General features: G+C 40.7%; 1 protein-coding gene and 1 pseudogene across 2 annotated transcripts in view; both read left to right on the top strand.

Annotated features, from left to right (window-relative positions):
* The window catches only part of Fhit (fragile histidine triad diadenosine triphosphatase), a 1,508,502-nt gene that overhangs the window by 380,134 nt on the left and 1,106,020 nt on the right, over positions 1 to 22,348 (top strand). The window lies entirely within an intron of this gene.
* On the top strand, positions 14,910 to 15,295 carry LOC129670517 (U6 snRNA-associated Sm-like protein LSm5; annotated as a pseudogene).

Here is a 22,348-nt window from a genome sequence, read left to right as displayed (position 1 = left end):
ACATCTGAGTATGACTTTTGGGGGCTTGGTTTTCTCTTGTTACCATGTGGGTCCCCAGACTAGAACTCAGGTTCATGAAACTTGGCTACAAGAGCCTTTACCTGCTGAGCCAGCTCGCTGGAACCTTGTCTGTCTACTGTGGCCGTTATAGCCTGTGATTTTTGCAATACAATTTCTAAGTTTTTCTTTTCAGGAGTCATTTTTAAAACCACTGGCAAAAAATATTCAGTCTTTATGGGTAAATGAAGTAAATACATTTTTAAAAGAGATGTATTTTCTGAGGTTAGAGAGTCAGTGATTGTTTCAAACATGCAAGTAGTTATCTAGTTTTCTGTATGTGGAGAGATAGCAACTCCTAATTTTATATGTTTGTTGCCAATTTTTAATTTTAATTAAAATGCATAGTAACTTCCCAAGTGTGAAAATAATGTATTGTAGTGTACTACTTTTCTGTTTCTATGACAAAACATCATGACCAAAGCAGGTTATAGAAGGAAAGGTTTATTTGGGCTTTTGGTTCCAGAGGGATAAGGAAGGACCCACCACCATCATGACAGGGCAGCATGGCTGGCAGAAACAGCTGAGAGCTTACATTGCATACAGTGAATAGGACACAGAGAGATCACTGGAATGACATAAAACTTTTGAAACTTCAAAGCCAGCCCTCAGTAACATGTTTCCTCCAGCAATGCCACAAACCTACCAAAACAGTCCCATCCAATATGGACCAAATATTTAATAAATATCTGAGCCTGTGGAGGACATTCTCAGGCAAACCAACACAGACTCAGAGGTGAATCTAATGACTTAATGTCAGTGCTGTGGTTTTTAAAAAATTTGTGATTGTTGCTTAAAAACAAAACAAACAAACAAAACACGGTCTTACAAAATATTCCAAGCTGGCCTGGAACTCATTGTATAAATCACAATGACCTTGACCTTGATCTCAGTCTTGCTCAGCCGCCCCACTGCTGGAGTTTTATGTATCTGACACATCCTCTGCAGTGTCTGCTCTTTAAAGTGACCTTTCTGAGCTTTTGTAAGTGAAATTTTCCACTTATTTTAATGCAGAACAATAAGAAATAGAAACCTTGTTTGGATCCTTTGCCATGTACCTGGCATTGCATATATTTTACCAAGATTACCTCATTTCATCTTCACAGAGTTCCCACTAGGTAGATTTTGCTATTTTTGTCAGATGAGGAAATTGAAATTCAGCAAGCTTAATGGCTTACTCAGGGTTGTACTCAGTTAATTTAGTGCCAGAGGCTAGATTTGAACCTTTGTCTGCATGGCTCAAAACCTGCACCTCTCTACTCCTAAAGAGGTTGAATTAGAATCTTGGGAGTTGAAGAGTAGGAATCTTTGAAGTATTACAGTTGGGCTGAAGGAAAGTACTATAACTGTAGTCATTATTATGATACATGATAAAAGTTATAGCTGAGACCTGAGGCTATGGCCTTCCAAAAGTGGGAAAAGTTCCTTACAGATAATTTGCTAAAATTATCTTAGAAAAGGCAGTTTTATAGTAGAGTTCTTAAGTCCCTAAATTTGGATGTTTGCTTCTAGAAGGGCAGAGTTGTTGCCCTTTATTCCTGGAAGAACGTAAAAACAAACAGGACAAATAACAGAGTTGATGCCACCTGGGGAAAGGAGAGAAAGATAAAGCTTCTTGTGAATGACGTTCAGAAAAAGAAATGAAAGTAGATAATGCCTTAGCACCCGAGACAAGGACATCTGTACCAGCTTCCAGCTGAGCTACGGCACCCCACAGCCACAGACTAACTATGAATTTACGTACTGGTGGCCATGGCAGACAGCTGCAAGCAGGGAGTGCACACAAGGGAAAGAAAGCAGAAAGCATCTGAGCCGCATTACACAGAAATCGAGAAGAAAAATGTTCGTTCTTCATCTGCTGAGGGTAAAATTGCACTATCTGTTTCATTTAGTGGAACATGGTCCCATCATGGAGTATCCTGGAGGAAGTCCTAATGAAGACCCAACAATGAGTGTTGTCTAAAAATGTTGGCTCAGAGGCAAGTCCGTTTGCCTTCCCTTTTTGATTTTCATTGACCGTAGTTAAAAATTACAAGGAAAGAACGTGGGGGAAGAAAAAGAGAGGAGAATGTACTTGTTTCTAGATTTCTGTGGTTTCCGCTGTAGGAGGCAGTGAAAGATCTCACAAGCATGTATTGCAGAGGTAAGTTTGGCTTTTGTTGCTCCATGATATTAGTGAAATCACTAGGGGTTTTATGTTTTATTTTTGTGTTTGTGTGTTGGGGTGCAAGTGTGTGTGTGCATGAACGTGGAAATCAGAGGACAGCCTCCAATGATACTCCTCAGACATTATCCATCTTTTCTTTCCCTTCACTTCTTTCTTCCTTCATTCTTTTCTCCCTCCCTCTCTCCCTCCCTCCCTCTGTCTTTTCCTTCCTTCCTTCCTTCCTTCCTTCCTTCCTTCCTTCCTTCCTTCCTTCCTCCTCCTCCTCCTTCCTTCCTTCCTCCTCCTCTTCCTTCCTTCCTTCCTTCCTTCCTTCCTTCCTTCCTTCCTTTCTCTTCCCCTTCCTTCCTTCCTTCCTTCCTTCCTTCCTTCCTTCCTTCCTTCACTCCTTCCCTCCTTCCTTTCTTCCTCCCTTTTCTCTTTCCTTCCCTCCTTTCTCTCTCTCTCTCTTTTTCACAGGACCTCCCTCTGCCCTGAAACTGGTGAGTTGGCCAGTGATTCCCAGGAATCTTCCTGCCTCTGCCCATCCCCCACACCACAGTTTGGGGATTATAGGCAGGCTGCCACACTTGGATTTTTTTATGTGTGTTCCAGGGATTTACATGGAGCCTCATGCTTGTCAGCCTAACACTTTACCAACCGGGTTAACTTCCCATTTCACGTTTTGATAGATAAGAGCATCTTCTGATGCTCTGTGATTTGGGACCCCTGTGCTGCGCCTCTGGCATTGGCTGGCAGGTCTTCTGAGATGCATCCCAGCTAAGCACAGTGCGTTCATCTGAAGCACATTGACCTCAACGCCAGAGTGTGACCTCCTCTGTCATAGGCGTTCTATGGCTGTGATAAAACACTATGACTAAAATCACCTGACATGCTCTGATCACAGTCCATCACGAACAGAAGTGAAGGCAAGAACATGAGGCGGAAACCTGGAGGTGAGAACTGCAGGAATGGCTGTGGAGGATGGCTGCTCACTGGCTTGTTCCACATAGCCTGCTTAGCCAGGACCACCAGTCCAGGAGTGTCACCACCCACAGGGATCTGGGCCCTCCTGCATCGATCAAACAAGCAAGAAAACGCCCTACAGGCTTGCCCCCACACCAGTCAGGTGGGAGCATTTCCAAAGGACTTCAGCTTATGCCACAACAACATAAAACTAGCCAGCACATCTCTGACGCCTAAAGCATCGAGAGAGAGAGCTAACCTAGGGAGCTGAACCTGGCAAAGCAAGCTTGAAAAAAGAAGCAGGTTTTTCTCCAAAGATCAGGTGAATGTGGCTCTCATGAACACTGCTCAGGCTAAAGTCTCACAATGTTCTTCAGATCTGTTCTGGGTCAGATCCTGTGAATAATGTTTGCACATAATGTTTTATTTAACCTTAGCAATTAATATATTCATTAATAAATATGTTAAAGTTATGTATGTTAGTATTGAAACAGTAATATAATATAGAAAGAAAAGAAGAGATAGAGAGGATAATAAAAAATTTAAAAAGAGAAGATAATGAGGTGTCAATATAACCAAAGTATGTTATGTACATACATATGAATGTCACAATAAAGCCCATTTCATTCACATACCACGTGCTCACATATATGTTTGCGCATGGACCCATGAGCAAGTATGCACACAAACACACTTACACTCTTACATCTTAAAGAAAATAGTAATATAAAACACGTGGAAGCCTATTGCTTTGCCTTTCTTTACCTACCCGGAAAGATTCAGTGATGGAGATCTGGTTTCCTTAAAGTAACAGTAGTTTGAATAAGTATGTGTTTGCATGGGTGCTTTTCTTTCTTTTCATCCTTAGCCTTGCTGAGTTGTCTGTTCGCAAATATTTACTGTCAGCTTGAATACACAAAGCGCTAGAACATGCACCCTGCAGGTGTTTTAGAGCTCTTCAGTGGCATATTTGATTCCGCGGCCCCTTTGTCCTAGGCTCTGGCTTTACATTTAAATCCTCTTCTCTAGGATATGACGTGTCTTGGTTGCTTAGCTCACAGGAATGCCTCTGTGTTCAAATGATATATGTTTTATATGCCATATAAAACATGATGCATACAGACATATATAAGTATGTGTACACATATATATTCCTAAATTCCCAGTTTGTTTTATCTTTCACATTTCTTCTTCCTATATGGCACATTTTTATTAGTGATGTTAGTGTATAAATATCTACTATTGAGTGGAAATGATAATATTTCAACACCAGTTGCAGATTCTGTTGTGTATTTCCATAAAAATATACATGCAGCTGGATGCAGTGGTGTACAGCTATGATTCCAGCACTCGGCCAGGCAGAGGCAGGCAGATCTCTGTGAGTGCGAGGGCAGCTTGGTTTACAAAGCAAGTCCAGGATAGCCAAAGCTACCCCGAGAAACCCTTTCTTAAACTCTCTACCCCCCCCCCAAAAAGAATAGTGCATGTATACCATGTTCGTTTTTTAAATGCTGTAACTCAGCAAAGACATAGAATCCTGTATCCAGATCACCCCAAAGTCCACTTTTCTGGGTGACCTAGATAGTGAAACAACAAAGCCAAAAATGTTTATGACTCCATGAACAATCTTACGCAAAAGATCATACAAGCTAAAATTCTTCTCTTTATTTTTTTTCTCTCTCAACTGCAGATACATGGCAAGTAGTTTAAAACTGTTTCACTCTGTAGCAGTCATTCATTCCTAATGTGTCTTCTTGATATTTGACATTGACAGACACTTCCATTTCCATGTTTTCAAATAATTTTTTAAAAATATTCTAGGAGTCTGCGAAGTTGGCCTCGACATCAGCCTGTGAATTCATTGGTGGAATTTCATTTCTAGCAGGTTGAGAATTTTTGAAAATGTATGAAACGGTCAGACTTGTGTTTTGCATTTTGAAACATGTAATAGAAACTGACGGGTAGATTTCAACAAATAAATAGCAGCTTTGGAAAATATTTGCATAGCATACGTAAATCCTGGGGCTTAGATGGTTAATTCAGTCTTAAGAAGAATACAGCATATGAATTTTGTTTTAATTTTTAGTTTACTCATGACTCCAAAAATCTTGAAAATTCTGTAGCTTTTCTTAATATTCTTTCCTGTGACCCTCATTCTACATTGTTCAGGAGCCAGGTTGCCATTCACATTACTCGTATTCTTATATTCTCTCTCTCTCTCTCTCTCTCTCTCTCTCTCTCTCTCTCATTCTCTTTCTCTTTCGCACATCCTTTACCTTCTCTACCCTCTCTTTTCCTTGCTCCTCCTGCCTTCTTTACTTTCTCCCTCTATCCTTTACTCCCTTCCTCTCTCCTCTCCTCCCCTCTTCCCTCTCCCCTCTTCCCTCTTCTCCCCTCTCCCCCTCAAATTTAGCACTTATTTGTTCTTCATTTAGCCTTATGTGCCCCACTTATTCTCCCTTCATTTTTCCTGTTGTGCTTTTGTTTCTACAAACATAGTTTAAAAACAATGCTATTTCTCTTAGAAACTGAGATAAAGGGGAAAGTTATATAACATTAATTTATTTTGCCAGGAAATGAAAGGCCTTGAACAGTAATATTTTAACAAAACTTGTCTTTACTATACTTAAAAATATAATGCTTATTAAAATTCATTGTTAATACTAAGCTGGAAATAAAGAATTATGGCTTCCTTTGAAAGTAAATTTTATATCCACAGTGAATTTGATAAATAGGAACAGTGGAAACCAAAAATGATGGGATTTATTAATTTAGAACAAATTAGAATATCAGGAAAACATCTAGCAGACCACAAGATTTTAATGCAGTGAACACACACACACCCTCAGGGAAACTGTCAGGAAGTTTCAGGGGATATTATATATATATATAGTTCAGAAGCTATGCAGCAATAATGAAGACCAGGATGAATTCATAGAAGAATTGAGAGAAACGGGGAAAACCCTGCATTTTCATCAGAGTTAACCAGGTAAAACATTTTCTAGTACTTGTCTTGATTTTAGAAGACTGAGAATGATTTCAACAAAGTTTGGGAAAACATTACAGATATGAATGGCCATATTTGAGAATAAAAGCCTGGATTATAATTTTATAAGTGATGAGAGGGGCTACTAGTTAGTTCTGTGTCTTCACTCTGGCATCAAGACACAGCTGGCCTTATACTAAGAGAAGCGTGTTGATTAGCCTTTGGGAGGAATGATCACATGGCATTTTCAGACATTTTAAAGGTAAATAATATGTAAAATCACACCCTGAGGAATCTTAAGAACCAGCTTTCCTCTTTGCATTCTTCTAACCTGGAGGCAGAAAACAACAACAAAAAAAAAAAACAACAAAAATAACCTGTACTGTGTTTATGCAGAGGGTTTTTTTTTCTATCCCAGTGTCAATAATTTTATCCAAAATCTAAGTAAATCAATGCCCTAAGATAGTGCAAAATATCTTCATCCCTTTTTGTTGAGATACCTGATTTTATTTCTTATTTCTAGAACTCACTCGTTATCTGTGTGCTAAGTTCATGCATATTTTAAGTTGATTATCTAATCAATAGTGAACTGTTTTTCCTAAGCTTAACTGATTTAGCATTTGGCCACATCAGAATGTTTGAATAAGGCCCTGGCAAAGGACACTATGCAAGCCTTCCTGTTGTCAATGCCTTTGCAAGAATCTGCATTTCACTAGAGAAAGTAAAGTTCCCACAGGATTATCCCAAGTCCACAACTATTCATGCCTCATTTAAAATGTTGTTGTTTTGTCTCTTTTTTGTCCATTTTCAAGCTCTGCTGTCTGCACTCCTTCTCCACTGGTAAGTAGGTGTAACATATTAAGCGTGTCTTCCCCCGTGGGTCAGGATCAGGAGACCAGAACATTACCCATGTCCCTGGAAATGTGCCACAAGCACATGTTCTAGCCAGACCTTCCTACTGTTACCTTGTCTGAGAAGAGTAGAGTATGATATCATTCTCTCTTGCTTCTTACATCACACTGTGATATACTGAGAAGAGAAAATTGTTGAGATAGACTTTTCTTCAATTCATTTAAGAGTGGTGCAGGGTTTTACTGAGCTCACAACAAGCTGCATACAGTGGATTTGGGAGAAGTAGCCTAGGCTAGCAATAAACATGGTTCTAGTTGTGCAACAACCCCTACCACTAACCCTCTCAAGTTCAGTTTGGGCAGTAAAGCTCAAACAGTTCAAAGACCAGTCTGAGACTTTATGAGCTAATGGAACTTTCTCCTGTTTTCTGCCGAAGGTGGTATCCTTCCGAGACGAATAAAACATTTAGATGGCACGTGCACAACTGATCACTCTGTCCTAGGTGGTCTGTATGTGAAACTAGTGAGAGTGGTGACGGTCTCCCTGGGTTCTTTTGTGTGGGGATTCTTCTGCACGATCAGTTTGCACATTGGTGTTGCAACCTGACAATGTGGTATTTTTTTTTCCCCACGTGGACAAAACCTGCCTTGAGAGCTTTCCATGGTCGGGAGCCACCTGCATGTCATGGCCTTGAGCACATTGCAGCCCCAGAGAAAGATGGAATTCTGCTTTCCACTTCTGCTTATGATACTCAGTTCTATCTCACCTGCCTATTGTCTGTGTCCCACTCCTGCAGCAACTACAGCAGCATTCCCTTGCTGACTCTCTGCAGGCACACAGAGTGCTCAGCAAGCTATAGGAAGCCTACATATTCCCGTGCACTATACAGCATCCCCTACAGGAATGCTTCCCTACAATGCAACCAAATGCAAGATGTTGGTGCCTCTAGGCTAGTACTCTACCTGGTGTGTTTGACTAGTCTGAAGATGAGAAAGTGGGGACCCTTAGCTTTTGGTTGGCATACCTGAAAATGTAAAGAGATGCTTCTGTCGAGAACCATTCTTCCAAACAACAGTTGGGAGAGGTGCCCCAAAGGTTTTTCTGGAAAGCCTTTGGATGGAGTAAGCTAATGCTGTCTCCTTCGGATATTTTACCTGTATAAACTTGCATTGTTTCTCCTTCAAATTTTGCGTACTTCTGGTGTGTTCAAAGCCTATTCCGTTTGACTAGCAAAGAAATTAAAAATATATTGAAGGCTCTTCTAACTTCTCTAGCATAATTAAGTAACCTTCTTAGATGCTGGTCGACTAGCAAATTAAACATTCTCATGTCCTATATACCTGGAAAAGAAGCCATTGTGTCTTAGCTGTGTCACTAACGAGACAACTGTGGTTAGGGAGGCAATGTGTAAATGAAATATCGCGACTTGGATGTCATTTGGAGTAAGCAAGAAACGGAGTCACAGTCTGATTTTTTTTTTTTTTTCTGGTAAGAGATCAATACTGTCTAGACATGGTCTCATTAGGACTTTATTGACTGAGCCAGACCAAGATTCCTGTAATCTGGGCTGGGGGGTGGGTATCTGTGTTTCCTAGTATTACAAAGAACCCTGGATTCAGTGGGGTCAATTCTGTGTCTTCCAACACTATTCAACCAACTGACAGGTTGCGCCGGAGGACAGATGATACCCATTCCTGACACTCAGATTTGAGTCCTGCAAGTTCTGGGACGTGCTCTCCCTGGCCAGTGACCATTGCACAGGACACAGGAGAGCACTTCAGGCATTACCCTGTGCTCCACTGCGCATAAACCAAGAGAGAAATTGAACTCACCTGTCTTCTCTGTCAGCCTGCTGATCAATTTCTACAAATCAGCTCTGTATGTATGGGGTGATAGTCGTTCTTCTTTATGTTATTTAGTGGATTTATCACTTATGAAAATATAACAGCAATTTGAATTTATTTTCAAGGCGGGATGGTTTATGATTCTTGCAGATGAGAGTTCCTTTATCAGTTCAGACTCTTGGATGTGCCTGGGATCCTAAGCCCTTCGTTGGATTTTACCTGTCGGCGTTTTTCAAGGAAGGGAAGCAGTGTCTGAGCCCCTGGAGGCAGGAGGTGGCCCAGCCTTAGGAGGCTGCTGAGGGTGGAATAAATATCTGTTACTTGTCCAGTGTATTTACTTTCAATCTTTAGGCAAGATGAGGAAGGCATTGAGAAGTAATGCTGGTTAGAGGAAGGAACACTGAAGATAAAAAGTTCTGCTAAGAATGTAAGCGTTCCGGTAGATTAGCATTATCGATCACTCCTTCCCACGGTCTACAGATGATTTCAGAATCCTGAAACTATTTTTCTCCCTTGTCTAGTATAATTACCAGAACAAGGAATAATCTAATTAAAAGGCAACAAGGATGTGTTCTAATTGTTCTAATAAATTATGTAAATATACAGTGTGCGCACTTGCTTCTCAGTAGGAATGCCTTCTGCAGATTGACAGCTGTTCCTTTACTGCCACGCTTTAAATTTTATTTCTTCTAAAGGATAACTTACAATAGCACAGTTAATTACTTGAAATATGCTGGATCTATAATGATTTCAGCTTCCACATAGTAAAATGGAATGAAGGATTGCACTTTTTCTTCTATAGATAAAGCATTGGACCAACAGAAGAAAGTCAAATAAAGATTGGTAGAATAAAAAAGGGAGGATAAAAATCCTGTTGTAATGACTTTTTATTGTTAAAACTAGTTTTGCTTATTTTTATTCTACGTGTCTGGGTGTTTGTGTGTGTGTGTGTGTGTGTGTGTGTGTGTGCATGTGTGTGTGTGTGTGTGTGTACACCATGTCCACGGCTGCTGCCCGAAGAGGCCAGAGAGAGCACTGGGTCCCAAGAAACGGGGTTTGCTCATAGTTGTGAGCAACTGTGCGTTGCTGAAAGCTGAACCTGGGACCCTGGTGGAGCAGCAGGTGCCTGTAACTACCGACCCATCCCTCCAACCCTAGATTTCATACATTTACGTGTGCATCCGTGTGTGGCTTATGTGCAGGTTCTCGCACATGTTAGAAGAGGGTGTCAGATCACCTGGAGACCGAATCATGGGCAGTTCTGAGCTGCCTGAAGTGCATGCTAAGGACTGAACTTGGGATACGTGATAAGTGTTTTTTAACCACTCAGGCATCTCTCCAACCCTCTAGTGACTTTTGTTTTTCTGTTATCAAATATGATACATACAGAGGGCTGACATTAGTCCATGCAGTTTAATTCTACCTATGCTGTATCATATTTTATTTACTTATTTGTTATTGCTGTGGACAAAATCCCTAGCACAAACAACCTCAAAGAGGGAAGATGCTGCTGAATGAATGGTTCAGAGGAGTTTGGGTTCATTTTGGTATAAAAGGTGGGACTGAGTTCATAATGGTGGGTATGTGTAGTGGGGCTTTTCATGTCACTCCAGGTCAAGATGCTGAGAAAGATGTGCCCAAGCCAAGGATTTTCCTGAAGCCTTCGAAGCCTTGTCCTTAATGATTCATTTCATCAAGCTAAGCCCTAGTACCACTGTCTGGGACACAAGTTCAAAGCATAGGCCCACTGGGGATGCTTCATATCTAAATGACAGCATAAGACATTGTATCTTGCTTACACTGGATTTGCTGTTCTCTGTAAAGTCATTCCAAGTATAAAGTCCACATAATTTCTAATAGAGTTTCTGCTTTTCTCTGTGAGGTCGGCTGCCTTTTAGAACATAATTTGCATATAATGTGCTGCATTAGCACAGGAGACAGCGAGGCAGTACAGGAAACAGTGTCACAGAAAAGCAGGTAGAAATAGTCTGTATTTGAAATGAAGGGGTGTGTCCTTAACCATAAATGCAGCCGCTCTTAACCTGTCTCAGAAAAGCACATTTCCAAGTTAAGTGTTGTCCTCTGTGACACACCTGCCTCTGAAAATCAAACACTAACAGGAGGAAAAACATCTTAGTCCATCTTTGATGTGACTAGGGAGGGTTTCCAGAAGAAACACACAGTGGGGAATCTTTCACACCTCTGAGGAGCTGGCTCTTTCACTCTGTACACACTGACATCACTGTTCACACTGACAGCTCTGTTCATACTGACAACTCTGCTCACACTAACATCACTGTTCAAACTGAAAGCTCTATACACACTGACAGCTCTGTTCACACCAAGAGCTCTGTTCACACTGACAGCATTGTTCACACTGACAGCACTGTTCACACTGAGAGCTCTGTACACACTAACAACTCTATACATACCTTTGATAGCACTATACAAAGTGGTCAAAGAAACACAACTGAAAACAACAATATGCCATGAAAGGAAAGAGATGCAAATGAAAAGAGAAAATATTGGAAAAGGAGCATGGTCCTGTATCTTTCAAGGAACTGGTTTGGGCTCCTTTTCCTGTCTGCTCATATGATGTAGCCGTTGACATCTTTGTCTTTGATTGGCAGTTTTCAGATTTCTTATTCTGTTAAATAGTTTCACAGTTATGAACTGAAAACCCAGGGCTCCAGAAATGGCTCATTGGTAAAAAGTCCTTGGTGGTTGTACAGAGGGCCTGCTTTCCATTCCCAGCATCAACTATGGTGTCTGACAACCACCTGTAGCTCCAGCTCCAGGAACATCCAATGCTTCTGGTGTCTGAGGGTATGCACATGCACAAATACACCATTTAAAAATAATAGAAGTAAATTTAAAATAAACATACATAACTACGTGAATAAATAAATTAAATAGAAGAACCTTACTCCAAGATGTGGGTTAAATCAGTCCCCAAAGGGAATCTTGTCACATTTTTAATTTAATTTAATTTGTGTGTGTGTGTGTGTGTGTGTGTGTGTGTGCACTTGTGCATGCATGTGCTTTTGGAAGCCAGAGGTTCATGTAGGGCATCTTCCTCTATTGTCCTCCACCTTAATTTTTGAGGCAGGGTCTCTCTTAAATTTGGAGATAAGACTGGCAGTAAATAAGCTCTGGGGATCTTCCTGTCTCTGCCTCCACATCCTTATGACTACAGGCATGGGCCACCATGACAACTTTTTACATAGGTGCTAGGGATCTGAGCTCAGGTCTCATACTGTGCAGCCTGCACTTTAATGACTATGCCATCTTCCTACCCCCCCCCCAGATCTCTTCCATATTTCCAAGGCCACTTCTCTTAAACAGTTGGACTAAAAAGCAAGAAAGTAGTTAAGCATTGTTGTTTCCTTTCATGAGAATTTTCATTTTTCTTCTCTTCTTCTCTGTGTGTTGTTTATAGTCATAAACTCCTCAGCACCTAGAATGAGTTCTGTTTTCCTCACTGAGGAGCCCTAGGTGCATGAAAATCTGGCAGTGGAGCAACACAAAACTAGCAACAATCCGAAAGTCTCTGGCTATTGAGTATTTCTGCAGAGCAGAATGCAAATTTGACAAAGTATACATACATCTATTTCCATTGTAGTCAATGGTGTTGGTAAATTTTCACTCAGTAAATAATGTAAAACACATGTTAGGAAATGTTGATGGTGTGACAAAGCTGCAGCTTTCCCTTCTCCTGCTGCCTGTCACCTTATTCAGGTCACAGTGTGATATTCCTTTCCTTGACCACAGAGACACTGAAGTCACCCAGCAGACAGGGTAGAGGGCATGCAAATTGGAATGCAGAAGAAGAGAGTTTTGTTTTGCTCTTTTTGGCCATTAACACATGCTAACAAGTCACAAACTAGATTTTCGTCTATATCAGACTAAAGAAAATGCTGATAATTCATTGAAAGCTGCTTCAAAAGAGCGTGACTGTACTTATCAGTGCTTTAAATGTAGCAGCTTCCTGATATGCACAGAATAAAGCTCCAAGCCTGAGTGGAGATGAGGTTCAGCACCCTGCCTTACCATCTTTCCATATCATCTCCACCTGCTTCTGCAGGTGTCTGATCCTCAGCAACCCATATGTCAGGTCTGACTCTTTCCCAAATGCTTCATCTTATCCCTTTCTCTGACCATTAGTCAAAGTAAGTACATTTCTCACTGTCATATTCTACTGTAATTATTTTTCATATGGCTGTTCCTCCTGCTAGGACCAGAGTATCCTGGTGACAGTTCAATTCAAGAGGGTGCAGTCTTTTATATGATTTTCGTCCTGAGTTTCTACTGACACTATGGAATTTAAAGCTTTCAAGGACTGAATGAAAATATCAGTCAACAGTCAACCTATAATCCTATAACCAGTGAAAATGTCCTTCAGCAATGAATAGAGAAGTTAAAGGCTTCTTTTCTTAGAGGAAAGAAAACCAAGAGAATCTGCTGCCAGTAGATCTTTCTAAACAATGAGAACAGTTAAAATGAAATCCTGGAACACAGGAAAGAAAAGGCAAAATGATTGTGTGAAAGTTCTAAATGGTATTCAATGGTTGAATACTCTGAGAAGGATGTGAAGCAAATGTGTATAGAAGAAGTTAAGAGGTAAGGATGGAAAGAGAGATTTTAATTCTTATTCACCTGGGAAAATGAAGATACCAACAATCTGTTCATTTTATGAATATATAATGTGGTATTTAACACAAATACTAAAACTGTGCAAAGTGATGCTCTAAAACCATTTTAGAGAGATCAAATAAATTACTCAAATGTTCAAATAGCTCAAAGTATGGAAAATATGAAGGACAAATACCAAAAGCAAAAAACAAAAAACAAAAATAATATATCTTAAAATATAGTAATTGCATTATAGATAAATGTTCTAAAATAAGTCATTTAAGTATGGGAATTAGCTAAGCTATTATCAGTCTGTAAGAACAGTTCACTTGAAACAATTGGAGGTAGACTGAAAACACAATAGTAAAAGGTTACGCTGTAAAAACTTTAATATAAATAAAGCAGGAATAGCTGATTCTCTCTTAAAATCAATAAAGCTGACAAACCTCCAGAGAAAATTAAATACAAGACATAAATCAGGGGCCATCACTACAGATACAACAGACATCAGGATGATGACAGAGCAATGTACTTACCCAGCGTTTGACAATTTAGATGAAATAAACACAATTTAAAAAAAAACTGTAAATTTCTACAGTTGTTCTATAGGAAATAGATAATATAAATATATTCTATCAATTAAGGAAATTGAATTTATCTTTTAAAAAGTATACAAACATGAATATTTAGGGCTATATAGTTTCAATGAGAAATTCAATTTTATACTATTTCTTTCTAGTTAATTTTATAAACATATACTAAGAGTGCTCAGAAAACAAAAACAGTGCAAAAACTACATTGCCACAACTCTGATGAACATGGAAACAAAATTTCTTAACAAAATTTTAGCAAACAAAATGTAGGAAAAAAAGGAGAAATATACATCATGATAAAACTAAGTCTGCTTCAGAGTTTCAAGCCTGGTTCACTATTAAGTAAACCAAGATAAATTCTGGTTAATCATTAAAAAGTTAATCAATATAATTTATCACATTAACAGATTAAAGATAACAAAAACACCATCACTAAGGAAGAAGCACTTAGCACAATTCAACGCTGGTTTTTGAAAAGAACTCTCAGAAGCAACTAAATTCCAGGGCACTTGCTCAACTTGATAAACAGCATGTGTACAAACTGGCCACTCGTCTGTGAATGTGTGCCACATGCTGCTGAGCCTGACCTCTACCCTCATGAAAGGAGAGAACTGACTCCCACCAGCTATCCTCTGACTCCCATACCAGTACCATGACTCAAACCCAGTTCACATGTGCACACACATAAACAAACAAAACCCGTAGCTAATATTACACTTAATGACCAAGAAGCAACATATTTCTCCCAAAATATTGACAAGTGTCACAAGGACTCCTGACATGTCCATAGAGGCTAATATAGCCACTATGGATTACAGACCCTGCCTTTAGAGCCTATGGACACTTGTATAGGATTGAGAATTCACACTGTGATAAAGAGTGATGAAGACACTATTGAAACACTTCTGGGATTTGATGACCTTGTCACTATGGTGCTGAAAGGTAGAGTTTGGAATTATACTGCAGGGCAGAAGGATTGCTAAATGGTGTCAGATTTTACTGGATGGAAGTAAAACAACCAAGCTAGTTCCTGGAGGAGAAGGGCCTAAAGCATTGAGTGGATTTCTTATGGTAGGTTCTGACTCTGCTTACGTCTCTAATGTGTAAGCTTTTGAAACACTAATTTCTGTTAAAGGGATATGCTTTGAAGGGTTATGCACATTTTTCTAAGCTAATCACGGTTATTTTGGAAAATGAAGACTTTGACTTTTTTGAAGACTAAAGAATAAAGATGTTTTGGGTAAAAATAAACGAAGTGAAATACCACAGGAGATCTGTATTTTCTGCTACTCAGCGTCAGACAGGGAGTCCTAATCAAAGCTGTTAGGAAACAAAAGAGGATAAAAGGCAGAAAAATGGAAAAAAGAAAGAAGGGGAAACATTAGTATTTGCCAATAACATGATTTTCTACACAGGAAAATTTAAATGATCTGCAAAGAAAACAGGAGACACAAAACCAAATCCCTAAGTTAGTGAGTGAGCTCAGTTGGGTTGTAGAATACAAGATTAAAAGAATCGCTGTGATTCTGTGTGGCAGCAATGACTGTGGACAGTGAAATTAAAAATATAGTTTAATTTACATTACTACCATATATGAAACATTCAGATGATTCTAATAAATTGCTTATAAAACTTGCATACCAAAACTATACAATGCAGATGAAAGAAAAAGAAAGAAAACAAAACTAAATGCAGGAGTATGTCATGCTGATGCCTATAAGGATTTAGCAAAGTAAAGATTGCAATTAAGTCCAAAATTACATATAAATTCAATATTTTTCCTTTTAAAATTTTATTTTTAGATATAGGCAAGATTATGTTAAAAGTTATTTGCAAACAAAGTAACTGGAGTAGCTACAACAGTGTTAAAGAACTATAATAGAATTGGAAGAATTGGTCTACTCCATTTCAAGACTTAGCATGTAGCTATAGTATGGGTATTCATAAAGAAGTAGATACATAAATCAATGGAACAGAATAAAGAAGCTCACAATAGACCCAACTGACTTTGACCAGAATACAGTTTCCTTCACAAGAGAGACAAGGCCTTTCAACAAATGGCCCTGGATCAATTGACAAAAAATAAAAAATAAAAAAATCTCAAACTATGCTTTCTCCCTAATATAAACATTAAGAAGAATATTTTAAATTAAAATATAAAACACTAAACCTCAAAACTTAGAAGACAACATAAGAGAAAGTCTTTGGGATCTAGAACCAGGCCAAGGAATGATTCTTAGGCGGCTGCAAAACACAACCCATGGGGGGGGGGGGCAGCACCAGCACTAAAGCTCTCCTTGGACTTGACACTGTAAATAGTTGGTTAAATGTTCAAGAACTAGGATTAGGCAGAGGGATGGGACATCAAAGATTACATACCATTTGTTTTGCATCCTTGGAAAAACCAAATTTTGCAAGTACGGTTTAGCGCTAGCCGAGTATTAGAAAAGAGTCGGGGAGAAGGAGGGACGACGGCCACTGAAGGGCCGGAAGGTGATCGTAGTGGGCAGGGGGATACCATGTTTACATACATAGTCAGCGCCCTGGCTATATCGTTGTTTTACATTGCATTCACCATTACAGGAAACTGGGTAGAGAGTATACGGACTCTTTCTGTGGTTCTTATTATAATCTTCATGTGGCTCTACAACTCTTTCAAAACAGAAGGCCTGATTTTAAAAAATAAAATAAATAAAACAGGAGGAGAGAAGTGATTAAAAGAGTAGAAGAAAAAAAGAGTAATAAAAGTGAGTCATGCGCTGGACCCTGACATTTTGATTGGGAGATAGCCTGTCTGACCAGGGTCTTATAAGATTAGATTGCCTGGAAATGCTGTAGCCACCTTAGTTTACATAAGTACACGACACGCTCTTTGATAGTGATGAAGTCGCCTAAGAACTATTATCAGAATGTGTCCCTGTTGTTAGGCAACGAATGACTATAATTACAGGAGCAGCTTCAAAAGCCAGGGACTGACTTAGAAGCGGGAGGGGACACGGAAAGTGCGTTTTCAGAAAGGATCAGGAATTACCGTCACTGTGAACTAAGTGGGAGTTAAAGAATATTAAGCGAACACTGAAAAGACTCTTAAAAACCTGTTAGACATTCCCCCTCCCCCCAGCCTTCTCCGTCTCCCTTCAGCCTCCAGGAGAAGGCTAGAGAGAGTGCAGTACAGGGCACGCAGAAGTCCGCAGGAGCCAGCCGAGAGGGAGCAGAGGCTTAAGTGAAAGACTTCCTCATGGGATCCTGTTCATCCTGGGTCTAGACCAGCCCCTTGGTAGCCAATCTGTCCAGCCCAAGAAAAGAAACTTAGAAAGCAGTAACCACGGCTCTTCCAAGACACCCCCACTAGGGCTGTGTGGCCCAGGCATAATATCTTTATGAACGTGTACTAATGGGAGCTACTGCTGACATGAAGACCCTCAGCATTCATAGGCGCTATGATCTCAGATTGCCTATAAAGCACACTCTGAATCTTGAATGCTTAACATAAAAATTTTAATATAGCATAAATTTTATTACATGTTGAAATATTTTTGATCTATTAGGTTAAGTAAATGTATCTTAAAAAATAATTTCTTAAATGAATAAGAGAACAGATCTCTCCCCTCGTGAAAGTGGGAAACCCAGACGCCTGCAGCTCATCATAACGTGGTATCAACCGGCAGAGGCTGTGCCACCCAGCAGCTGGATGCGAGCTGTCTGCCCGTGTGTGCCTATGTGCCCGTCCTTTGTGTCCACGGGTGGCATCATAAGGCTGCCTGCTGTGTTGTATAAGACAGGCTTTCTTGGGAGTTGTTCAATGCACCCACCAGGCCAGCTGGCACACGAGTGTCTAGGGATCTTCCTGTCTCTGCTTTCCATTTCACTCTTGGCGCATTGAAGACGGTGTTATTGCTCCTGCCTTATGTGTGCCCTGGGGATGTGGACTCGGCTGCTCACTCTTGTGTGACAATAGCCTTTTACTCTCTGAGCTATCTCCCCAGCCCTGAGGCTATTATTGTTAAACACACACACACACACACACACACACACACACACACACACACACACACGTAAGCAAGCTGTCTTATGAGTTCATGAGTCATATGAGTTCATTCATTTTCTAGGTCTATTTAGAACTCTGGATTAAATTAGCCCAGACATTGGGACACAGGAAAGATGTCCTTTGAGTATCACTGTGAGTTCATACACTGTCTGAAAGAGAATTGTGGATCCACAGTTTAGAAACTGTGATTTAGGGAACTGGAAAGATGGCTCTAAAGATAACAGCCTCTTGTACGAGCATGAGGCCCTGCTTTCCTAGATCCCAGGAACTATGTAAAAAGCTGGTAATGGCCAGGAACTATGTAAAAGACTCCTCTGACCCAGCACTGCTTGTGGGTGGGTGGGATGGAAAAAGGAGTATCACTAGACCTTGCTAGCTGCCAGCCAAAAAAAAAAAAAATGAAGGTCAAGCTTGAGGTTTGCTGCGAGAACCTGTTTCAAGGGAATAGAGTGGAGAGTGATAGAACAGGGCAGCCTGTGTCCTCCTCTGGCTTCTGCCTGTGCACACAGGGGTCTACCCCTGGACACACATGCACATATGCTACACAGATAAAGACTACACACAAATCAAGAGAGACGGAGAGAGTCAGAGACAGAGAGCCAAGACAGGCAGAGACAGGCTATGCTTTAGGTCAAATCAGTAACCCATTCTGCTGGTGCTTCTTCATCTTAACACAAGAATCAAAGAAGCAGTACTCTGAGGTCTGTGAATAAGATTTAATGTGAGGAAAATGTTTAGCTAGTGCCACGCACAAGGCAAGCCTTCCCACAGTGGGCTGGTTACCACCAGGGCAGCCTGTAAGGTAAGTACAGATGATGTCTGACTTACCATGACATGGCTTCACGATCTTTAATTTGGCGAAGGAACAAAATCAGCATTCTTTCAATAGAAACCAGACTTCAAATTCTGAATGGAAATCTTTTCTCAGGCTAGTGAGTGACAGGCAAGCACTGTCACTTGCTAGGCCACGGGTGTGAGCCTGGCTCCCAGTCAGCCATGAAGCCATGAGAGGACTGTGTTGCTAAGCTAGGATATATAGTAAATACATTTCTTTTACTTACAGTTTCTTCAACTTGTGATGGCTTTTCTAGAACCCAAGACCTACTGTATACCAAGAAACTTCTTTAGTGTTATCTTAGACTTAAAGAGGAAACTCCCTTCTGAGTGTGTGTGTGTGTGGGGGGGGGGGGGGGTTCCTTGAAAACCTCCACGGCTGGGATGTTTCTGTTGTGCTGTCGTGCCTCATAAATTGTAGCCCTTGCTTGCCCAAAGCAGCTTTCTAGCCCACCTTCCGAGTAGAGCACCCTTGTGCTCCTTCCAGGTGGAGCACCACTGTGTGGTACTAAGAGCATGGTTCCGGGTGGGAGGGTTTGTGCTTGGATTCCGATCTCACCCCTTCAAGTGGTGGACGTAGGTGAGATGTTTGCTACAACTGTGGTCTAGACTGTCTGCCGAAGACTCGTGTATTTAAGTTTGGTCTGCAGCCCATGGTTCTTTTTGGCACTACTGGAGTCTTCAAGGATGTGAGGTCTAATCCAATAGGTCATGAAGAATATATCTTTGAAGGGGCTATGGGTACCCAATTTCCTTCTTGCCTGTCCTGTTCCCAGCCACTGTATGTGAGCAGTCCTTCTCCATCAGACGCTCCCACTGTGCTGTGTACTGCGCTGCCACTGGCCCAGGTTAACAGAGCCAAGTGACCATGGACGGAAGCCTCTGATGCCGTGAGCCAAAATAAAGCCTTCCTCCTTCACGGTGACTGGGAAACTCGGTCCCAGCATCACAAAGCTGCTCAGTGTGCTCCTCACCTGCTTCTGTGTCACACAGTGTCATGATGGTTCCTCCCTTAGAGGTTATCACGCAGAGACAAATGAATCAGCTGCTGGAAAGCCCACCACATCCCAAATTGCCCTGTGATTGTTCACTTTTATGCTTGTTACTTTTTACACTAAATGGAAACTAGACCTCAGAGCTCCCTGAGCTATGACTGTAACTGTAGGCCCTTTTCAGAGCCTCTCTACATTGGTACATAATTGCTTAGTTCTCATTCATCTTTTCAGAGTCTAAATGTATAACGTCAGAGTTGTTAGTGAAGATTTTTAGAAGAACATTTTCTAAGAAAAAAAAAAAATAACTGCCAAGTCCAGGGAGTTAGGATGTGGCTCGGCGCGGCGCTGCAGTAATTGGCTCTCTTAGTCTTGCATTAGAAGTTCTTTCTCCAAGTGTAAGGTTGAGAAGAATGAGCGGAACTCTCACATTCGGGTAATTGCTGTAAGGGATAACTCACCTTTAAAAAACACGCATTATTCAGCGGCTGCTCCGTCCTCACTGTGCCATTTGAGAATCTCGTCGGCTGTAATCACCACTCTCTCTTCTGAATTTCCCCTCTAACTAGTAACTGCTTCCTCAAGTGCCATCACTTAACGTTTTCTATGCAGTTTTATCAGCTAGTTGGGGAAGTGGTGTGTACTCGTTAGCCCTGGAGAGATCTTAAGGACAAGGCAGAGAGGATCTAACCACAGAGATTGCATGTTGAGTGAGACTCTAGGATGAGATATTTACTAGTTCTTTGATTGCAAAGAGTGTGTGAGTGTGTGTGTGTGTGTGTGTGTGTGTGTGTGTGTGTGTGTGAGTGAGTGTACATATGGATCATGTGTGTATCTGTGTGTGAATTGGATAGATTGGGCCAGAACTCTACAGTGCTCTGTTATTGAAAAAAAGAATTTTTTAAATTCACTTCCGTCTTCTGATAGTTAAGCAGACAGACCATTTTATAGTTTTGCTTTCCTGTGTAAGGAAAAACAAAACACAAAAACAAAACAAACAAACAAATTGGCAGGGTTTTCATTTTTCTTTTATCCCTTCCCCTCAAACCAAGAAAACCTTAGGAAATTGGAAATATCTTCTCTTTCTGTCATAGAAAGGTTTAATGTTTTCCTCCATCAGGCACCAGTTCAAATGCTGATACTTCTCCCGCTTTTTCTAGCACTACAGTGACAAAGAGAAACATTCCTGGAGTAAGACTCACTCCCAGACGTTGCTAATGCTGCCTTAACATGCAGTAGCCTCTCATATTATCATCTCTGGCTCTCCAGGGGCATTTGGTGTATTAAATAAAAATCGTGCTGAACTCTCCTGGTAGCCTGCATTAGCTCTCATAATTGAGAGCGCTGGTAAGTACATGAAAGGAAAAAGAATATCTTTTTGTTACTTTGGTTTGTGTCTGGGACAGAGCCCTGCAACAAAATATAGTTAAAGAGGTAAAATAAAAGAAGTTTAACACTGTGTGTTCCTCGTGTCTACATGAGAGGTACACAAAGATGGCTCTGAGTTCAGGTTCGAATGATACCACGAACCTAACCAGTTTATGCAGATTCCCAGGAAGGGCATGCTAAGCAGAGTGAGGTTTGCTCTGTAGAATACTTTGTGTGGTTTTAGGGGATGTGTGTCTGCAGGGATTTAGAGGAAGTGGACTTGACCATTGAGTTTCTCTACCAACATGAATTTCTCCTGAAAAGTATTTCTGTTTGCTTGTGAGCTCTGCAGTAGCCAATTTCTCACCACGCATAAATGTTTGTGTCAGAGAAGCACCACTACTGGGGTGATACACTCTGCTTTCCTGTCTTACACTTTGTGGAGGGAATTTTGGTCTGCGAGTTTTCCCCATTCATAACGCACCCAAGTTGAGCTAGGAAGATTGCATTTTTCACCCTTCATCAAGGAGCAACTACTGTGAAAACTGCAAAAGGCACATTGGAGTATTTTACCCTATGCTAGGGCCTGGGGTACAGTGACACATACAGGCTTGTCCTTCTCCCCCCTCCCCTCCATCCACTTCCCTCCCCTTCCTTCCTCTCCTCTTCTCTCTTCCTTCCCTTCCCTTTCCTTCCCTTCCCTTCCCTTCCCTTCCCCTCTTTTCTCCTCTTTCTTCCTTTCAACTTGGCAAGGAACCTGTGGCTGTCATATGCATGTATCATGTGCAATGTGATAATTAACTGGGGAGGAGAAATCTGACTATCTAGCAGTGTGAGTTGTTAGGTCCATGAAATGAACCAAATATGGTACAGTTTGCTTGTTCAGGAAGACATTATTTGTCCTGCAAAGCATTGGTGTCCTAGTGGGAAAAAATATCCCAGCTTTCTCTTTCTCTTTCTCTTTCTTTTCTTTCTTTCTTTCTTTCTTTCTTTCTTTCTTTCTTTCTTTCTTTCTTTCTTTCTTTCTTTCTTT

Source organism: Psammomys obesus, unplaced genomic scaffold (genome assembly GCF_907164565.1).
Source record: "Psammomys obesus unplaced genomic scaffold, mPsaObe1.curated_primary_1811, whole genome shotgun sequence".
NCBI lineage: Eukaryota > Metazoa > Chordata > Mammalia > Rodentia > Muridae > Psammomys > Psammomys obesus.
This window is presented reverse-complemented; position numbering and strand designations above follow the sequence as displayed.